The sequence below is a fragment of the Dromaius novaehollandiae genome, chromosome 3 (assembly GCF_036370855.1).
Source record: "Dromaius novaehollandiae isolate bDroNov1 chromosome 3, bDroNov1.hap1, whole genome shotgun sequence".
Taxonomy (NCBI): Eukaryota; Metazoa; Chordata; class Aves; order Casuariiformes; family Dromaiidae; genus Dromaius; species Dromaius novaehollandiae.
In genome coordinates, this window is record NC_088100.1 from 75,801,704 (window position 1) to 75,810,158 (window position 8,455).

At 45.1% G+C, this 8,455-nt stretch overlaps 1 protein-coding gene across 2 annotated transcripts in view; it reads right to left on the reverse strand.

Annotated features, from left to right (window-relative positions):
* The window catches only part of AGPAT4 (1-acylglycerol-3-phosphate O-acyltransferase 4), an 88,456-nt gene extending 80,400 nt beyond the window's left edge, over positions 1 to 8,056 (reverse strand). The window contains exon 1 of one of the 2 annotated variants that reach the window (XM_026109877.2): positions 7,837 to 8,052. The gene's annotated coding sequence lies outside the window, so the exon portion shown is untranslated. Of the gene's footprint in view, positions 1 to 7,836 lie in introns of both variants that reach the window. The other variant, XM_026109879.2, reaches the window with a different exon arrangement.
* Between the last annotated feature and the right edge of the window lie 399 nt (positions 8,057 to 8,455).

Consider the following 8,455-nt stretch of genomic DNA (forward strand, 5'->3'; position numbering starts at 1 on the left):
AGAAGGGGAGGGGAGCTGAGGAGCAAATGAAGGACCATACAGAAGCTGACACAAAACAAAAAAAAGACAATCCTGTTCTTTGGAGTTGGTTTTTTTGTTTTTTTGTGGGGTATTTGTTTGTTTGTTTTTAAACTGTGCCCAGAGTCCAACCATTCTCCGGGTGAGCAATAGGATTTGGAAAGGAGGCTTCTCTTATAAAGACTCCCGGTTTTGCTTGCCAAACATTCATTGCTCTCACCTTGTTTCAGAGAATTTTAAATGAAATTCACAGCAACACAAAGGGTCAGCATGAGGTTCAGGAACTGCTTATACTCTCAAGGGCAAAATACTTTCCCTGCATCCAAACCGGCTTCAGGTGTGCAGCCAAGGAAACATGGGCCATGAAGCTTTAAATATTTAATATTTCAACTGTTATCCATAATGAATTAGTTATAAAGTTAAACTACAAAGTTATCACCTTCTAACTCCAGGTCAGCAACAGACAGCTTTCTACACCACTAACACACATAAGCAGTTTTATCCAGGCAAGGGAGCTCCACATCCACTAAACAGAAAAAGCAGCACGAGCAACTCCACTCATATATGCAAGATCAAGCCCTTTATGAATAAGATTAGAAAACATGGATTTTTAATAATTCTTCCTGGATTTATCCATCTCCCTTCATCTGAAAAACTCCAGTCATTTACAAGACATTAGAGAAGTAAGCCTCACAAGATCTGCCTTACTATGCCCACCCTACACACCAGGAACTCCTGAAAAAAGCTGTTACATAACTCACTGCAGTCACGTGGCAAACCAATGGCAGAGACATCTCCAGACCCAAGACCTGCCAATTCCCTAGGCTACGCTACAGCTTCCAACACAAAATGGTACTTTTCAGCCTCCTTTATTTGCTTGCTTGCCAACACTCAAGTTTCCCTTGCAACAGCTTCTGAGGGGCCAGGTACATAGAACAGAGGGAAAAGGGCGCATCCCACCAGCCCATGATCCAAAGTGGCAGCACATGGTGTAGCAAGTATGAATGCATGAGGTAGGTCAAACCAGTCTGCATGCACAGATCTAATGAACTCCACCTTCCCTTCCTTATCGTATGCCTCAAGAAATAAAAATCGAGTATTCAGTAATTTGGATGGGTCTATACTAGAATATAAAGCATTAGTACCAAAAAGACAGTTGTGTGTTTGCGTGCACACAAACATACATCTCTTTCATTATTCCTATTTAGGAGGGATTTAAAAGCCATTGCGAGATGCTTCACTGGTGACAATCAAAAAATGAAGTCATCAGCCCTGGGAAGAGGACACTTTACTTTCCTTGAGCTGTTTGCTTAAAGTCTTGTTCATCAGTATGCTCCCATAAAATGTCCTTTTCATACTTTTCTGGAATTCAAATTTATGTTTTAGTAATTTTGGGCAGTCTCTTTGAGCCTTTTAACAGAAGTCTAATTCCTAACCTTCGTAGCTTTGTTCATTTAAGAAAGACCAGAACGTACAGTTAATGAACAAGGTAGGATTTGTGGTGGCAAACACAATTTTAAACAAAGATCCAGAGAATGGCAGAGATAGGGTGTAAATCATTGATCAGAGAAAAACATTATGGTGCCAGTACCATTTGTTTACAAGTGGGACTTCCACCATGAGATTACATGTTTGTAGGAAGTCCTCTACTGTCCCCAAAACAGCAGAGATACTTTGAACATCATGGCTCTCTCAGAGCGCCTGTATGGCCTGCTGGACGCAACAGGGGTCTCGGCCTCAGCAGACCTGAGCTCTGCTGACAGTTCTACTACAGACGCACTGGGTGCACGGGACGTGCCGCTGTCACCATGCTTCCTAATCACACGGAAATGAGGGAACAGCACCGACCTCTTCTGTGAGGGATCGGAAAGCTTCCGGTACAAAGCACAAGGCATTACTAGCAGTGCTGAAATGAGGCATGCCATTCACCTGATTACAAGTCCAAATGAACTGTTACATTTTTTTTTTATCTTTTAAGACAGCAGGTTTGAAGGGCCATCTCCTTCCGCTAGGCCATTTTCATATTTGTAATTAATATGAAACAGAGTTCATTAGTATGCTTTACGAATACTGATGAATGTTGAACAAAAAAAGATTATTTGAACGAGGGTTTTTTTTTTTTTTACCTCTAAGGATTGAATTAATTTGACTGTATTCCAGCATGTGACCTTGAAGATGATGAATTACCCGAACTTATTCTCTGTGCAAATTACATACAAATAAATTAAACTGACAATGCACATGCAAGATGTAGATCACACCAAAACAGAGATATACAGGAAATAAGTTATTTTCTAGTGAAAGAACCAGAAAAAATGTAATGAATAAATATTAAACTGAAAGATGATTGCAGTTGGCAAGTTTCCAGATTTATTATGCAAAGAAAACCAACTTCTGCCTTAGAGAGGTGACACCCAACATTTAGAAAAGCATACGTCTTACAGCTGAGATTTGGCTGGTACAGTCACAAAAAAGTAAGATCCTCACTTCACCAAAAGGCTCAGCTGCACCCACATACAAAACAATCAGACATTCAGGTGCCAGGTAAGAATCCAAATAAACAGTGGTAACTGATTTACCCTAAATCAGCTGTCATTATATTCTCCATCAGTTTTCACTCAGCTCTGCCTCAAAGACACCAGTGTTTGGGAATCATTTTGCTATGTCATGAATTCAGAACACTTCCCCCTGCCCCAAACCCATTTGAGAACTTCAGAGAATAAAAGCTTTTATCATTGGCACTGGTTTTGTCAAGTCCAACAATAAAGGGAAGTTTTGAATCTGAAAGAAATCTTTCAACAAGTGTCAACGTCCCTTATTGTTTGGAAAACATTATTCCTCAAAAACAGCCAAATGTGGTATAACTAATCAATGCACTTGTATTCTCAGGACCTAAAGTGAGGACTAGGTCAAAGCCATCGGAATCTTCCAGCAAAATCATTCAGATGTAGCCTGATCCAACAGCATTTGCTTTACTGGAAGGCAGGTGTGCAAAAACATTAGGGTTCCTAAACGTGCTGGTAAGAGTCCAGTAGGATTTTTATAAACTTTGCACCAAAGTAATTAAGCATCAGATACATGAACACCTAGCTGGATTTCCTAAAACAGCTCCGTCCATCTTTAGGTGCCTAACACCTTTTAAGAGTTTGGCTTTGAGCTTTTTTCCATTAACTTCAATAAAGTTTGGGACAGTCTTACAAGGCTTAAATTCAGAATGAACCTTTCCTCTGTCTCCACCTCTGATGCAACGCAATATTACGCACACTCTCAGAGGTCTAGGCCTGTAAAAACTAGACAAAGTGACATACTGATGGCCCACCGTGTTTTAGGATAGCAGTTTTCCAGCTATCTTTCTGCTTAATTATAGACCTACTGTGCTCCTTCCACTGTTGTGCAACAGGAAACAAAGGCTTTTTTCTATTACTTTGATCCCCTAGATACTTAAGGTACATTTGCTTGTTGTCGGAAGACAGCGGTATCCCTGCTGCCTACCGTCTGCAGAATTGGTCACATGGATATTACCGCATTATTTTTTGGTAATTTTCACTTAATACTAGATCAAGGAAAATAATGGTGTTTGTGCAGTTCGGTAAGTGTAAGTTTCATTGTCGTATAAACATATCCTCAGAACCATAAAAGAAACTAAAGCTAGCTAAAGCCTTGTTAATCCTTAACAAATCACCCATGACTTGAAGGGGAATGCTTCCAGGCCGCGTAAAGTGCAAAGCATCAACTACAAAATGGTGTTTTCCAAAGTCCTGAAAAACACACTAATAAGAGGCAAACTACAATGTACGAAGAAAGGGATGATGTGGACAAAGGCGGAGAAGCAGGACAAAAGCTGACTCTCAAACAGTACTTCTCCTTTGAAATGGAACAAATATCAGGTGCAACTTCTGCTCATAGATTTTCCTCCAATAACTTCTTTCCTAGTCTTTAACAACAGGTTTAAGTCAGGTCTTACCCTTTTTTCTGTCAGGTGCAAAAACCAGCATAATCTGGCAACTGAATCTGTACAGGCAGACCTTTGCATCCATCTGGATCCTGCTGCAGAAGTGTGATTGAAATTTAACTTTCTTGAGCAGATTAAAAGCAAATTTAGCATGTTAGCTATTTGTCAAGTGTTAATAAGCAATCATGCATGCATGGGAGATCAATTTGCTAGTCTCTGCCTGTGGCTCCTAACCTTCTGGCAAGTGAAACCTCTCTCAGTAACCTCTACCTCTGATGACTACAAAGATTTTCTTTTTTCTCCAGCCTAGAGCTGGTTAATTGCCTTCCCCTGTTCCTGTTATTTATGCTACAGCAGGAACCTCAAGTGAGGTCAGCCCACTGTGCAAGCCATGGAGAATGCTTTCAGTGCTAAGCTCTTCACAGTAGAGTACAAGACAGACAGAGGGGCAAAAGGTGAAAGCAGAGATGTAGAAGTAAAGAGACTAAGTTCAAAATGAGCAGCAGACCACTAGCAAGACCACAACTCAGCCGCCTCCCAACCGTTGGCTCACTATGTTTGTTAGACTGCTCTGCTCAGTTTCTAATACATGGTTTATGTTCCTTTTCAGGAAATCCAGTAGAGCTGCTATCTTTTTCTTGCATTACTCAAGAAGGGTCCCTACAGAACCTTCATCCTGGCCACAACTCACCGTTCTCCTCATTAATTTCCATATCCCCTTTGCTTGACCTTACCATGACCCTACCACATCTCTACTCTGAAGCACTGTAAGAGGAAGGGGGAAAAGCTGTAAGAACACGAAATGAGTCAGCAGTTTGAGAAGCACAAGAGCATTAGTCAGAGATGATCAACGCAATCACCATGCAGCAGGATGTGAATGAGCTTAAGACCACTAAACAACAGATCTGTGGATAAACCTCCCCAGACCCCTGAAACTGAATGGCTGGGGAAAGCCACCCCCAATCTAAGCACTTTGGAAAAAAGCACACCCAGCTGCTGAGTACCAGTGCTGAATGCAATAAAGCACACGCCATACTGCCTCCAGTCACATTTTTACAGTTTCCCTACAGTTTCCTTATGCCCACTGTATACAGCTAAGCCTAATCAAAAGAACACATGAGGAGACAAGTGCCCTGACTCATATTAAGTTCTTTCTAATGAGGGAGGCCCATTGCTGCAGAAGCTGCTGCTGGCTAAGCACATGCATGACACAAATGCCTTGTGGCCCTCTTGTTCATCCGGTGCCTCATCAGGGAAAGAGATATGCTAATGGCAGGACTAGTCATGCCATTAGTTAGGAAAGTGTTCTTCCACATCAAGCAGTGGACACCTGGCTTTCTAGAATTTAAAACCAAATTACTAAAACAAGTTCTATAAAGGACACAGGCATGCATGTGCAGCACAAACATGACTGAGAGTCACACTAGGTTGGAGAGATTTCAAGGAGAATTCTTCTCAGACTTCATCTTCCAGCAATAAAATCAGGTTATATGACAGAAAACAATAAACCATCTCTTTTCAGCAGGGCACAACAGAGCTACGGGATTCCATCCATCACCTGCAACAGAACCCGTCTCCTGCAGAGAAACTCTTCTCCTTTTTAACACACTAAGACCGTTAAACTGTAAACAATGCACAACCATCACCCCAGGGAACCACATCTCTCTCCAGAGAGAAGACAAACACTGCTGTAGTGCCTCAGGTTTTTGGCTGAACAGAGCAGGACTTACTAGGAGAGAAAAACACCTTCCCACCAAACCGAGTGTCAAGGAATGCAGTTTAGTTACTGTGCTGTCTGGGCACAGTGTTCTCTGCTCTATGACTCAGGGCAAGCACTAACCTCTGTGCAGTTTCTCCACTCCTAAACACAGTACTTGCAGCTTCCTGTGAAACACTTACTAGAATGTAATATTTAGGTGCTTACCAACAACACAGTCAAACTTTGCTTAAGAGTAACCTTCATCCATCAGCTGCTTAGAATACCTCCTCTGTTCATTGCAGGCTTTGTGATGTATTCTTCCACCTGAACCTTGGCCCTTTGTCTTCCATAAAATATTGTTATAGTTTCATCTTTAGGTACAGCTTACTCAGACCTTGCTAACCAGAACATTAATAGGAAAAAGCAAAGCAATGCATAATATTTATTGCCAATCCCCAAAATAATCCAAAATGAATTTTCATCTAAAGTACAGCTGAAAGTATTATGAAAAATACATCATTAGATTAGATAATACAAGCAGCTAGAGAAACTTACTGGGCAGTAAACGAGAGTGAAAGTTTACAGCACAGCAATTAATCTAGTGACCCACGCTGTCAGTCTTTATACAAAGCTAGTCCTAGCGTATTCTGAACAGCTTGCTGTGTGTTGAAAGCCATCTTATCATTCACTGAAGAAGCTGGTGAAGAACAGTTAGCATGCTACAAATTGGAGCCTAGGTTGTTCTGTAACAGTTTCCCTACATCGCTACTCCACCAACTTTTAAATCTTTTGCAGCTCACTCTCACTTTGAAATAATAATCAATACAAGTTGAGGCTATAATCACCTGATAACAGCTTCCTGGGCTGGATGCATTGCTGTTTTTAAAGATAAGCTTGTAGGGTTTTGTGTGGTGGGTTTTTTTGTTTGTTTGTTTTTGAGTTTCTCACATCGTTCCACCTCCTGGAACACATTTTCACCTTTCACACAGCTGCTCTCCTATACAAGTACCTGCATAAGGTAGTTGTAAGGTACTTCTTAGAGGTATGTGCATGGTACTGAAACACTTACAGCTCTTAGAAATGCATGACAGACAGATAAGGACCAAAAGTCCCTACTTGACATTGATCAACCAGTAACAGACTCTTCTTTTTGTTGCCTTTTTAGCTACAGAAGCAAGTGCTCACTTGTTGAAATAAATTCTATAGAGGACTATTTCTTAGTTAAACAACAATTTCTTAGTTATTTCTTCGTTAAACAATATCCTAGTTTTCTCTGCACCAAATGATATCAGTCAAAACACCTTAAATTAACTTACATCTATCACTTAATGCAGCTTAACTATCTTTATGAAGCGACACAAAGAAGAAAAGCAAAGCTCCTACAACTTGTAAGCACATCACCAGAGAGGCAGCCTCCCTGCCGCCTCCTCCTAATCAGCGCTCATATTGTCTCAGGTCACGGACTTGTAGGTACCATAGAAAAACAAACACGCTACCTGTGACTGTACACTCACACGTTTCCGGGGGGGGGGGGGGGAGGGATATCAATTATGTGGGCACGTTTCGCCCTCTCGATACAGAAAGCGCATTCGGAGAAAGAAGAGGCTGCAAATAGACCATCACAACCGTCTGTTTCCAAGGCAACACCGCCCGCCCCCTCCCCCTGCCACCACCGGCCTCCTCTATTGTGAGAGGGGAAAAACCAAAATGAAAGTGGAAGGGGGGCACCGCGGCCGCACGCGCGGCCCCATCCCCGCGCCCCCCACCCGAGAGGGCCACGCGCGCGGGGCAAGGCCCTGCCGTTTCCATGGAAAGGTCAGGGTGAGGCGGGGAGGGGGGGCGGCCGGCGCGGGACAGGAAGGTTCTCGTCGCCCGCAGGTCGGGCGAGGCGGCCGCGGGGCCGCGGCCGGGCGCCGCCCGGGCGGGGGAGGGACGCCCAACCCGGCGGCGAAGGCGGCGAAGGCGCCGCGCCCCGGCCCCGGCCCCGCCGCGCTCCCACCCCTGCGCGGCTCGCTGCTGCGCCGCGTTTCGGGCGGCGGACCGCTGCTTCGGGTTCCTGATTTTATTATTATTTTCATTAATTAATTTAACCCACGAGACAAGCCGGCTCGGGAACGCCACCCCTTCGCCTGAAAAGTTGTCTGGAAGTGAGGGGAAGAGCACGTACCTGGCGCCCGCCAGGCCGGGGCATGCGTGCCGCACCGGGGCAGCGGGGCGGCAGCGGAGCCGAGCGTAGCCTCGCCTCACCTCACCGACCGCCACTAGTTTGCACGCGCCGAGAGGCGACCGACACGGGCGGGGCCGCCAGGCTCCACCCGCCGGGCGGCTCCTGGCGGAGAAGGGCGCCCCTCGCCTCGCGGCCCTCCCCGCCGACATGTCACTTCCTCCCGGGGCGGCGGGAAGGGGCCAGCGCCGACGCCGCGACCCCCACAGCCACCTCCACCTCGGCGGCGGCGGGGAGCGGCGCCTCACAGCGAGGGGCCGGCCGGGGGTGGGGGAAGGGCGCATCTCTGGCGGGGGGGCAACGTTTATTGAAGCCCGGAGATGAGGCCAGCGGGGCAGCTGGCTGCCTGAGCGCGAAGCCTTCCTAGAGGAGAGCTTGCACGGTGTCGGGGGTGAAGGGTGCTTACGGGCATCTGCCACTCAGGAGAAACGGGAGAGTGGGATGCCAACCTCGGCAGCCTGGACACTACAAAAAAAAAAAAAAAAAAAAAAAAAAAAAGCAGATGGCAGGCCTCCAAGCACTGAGTATCCTGAAACACAATATTCACCATCTGTGAAACCCA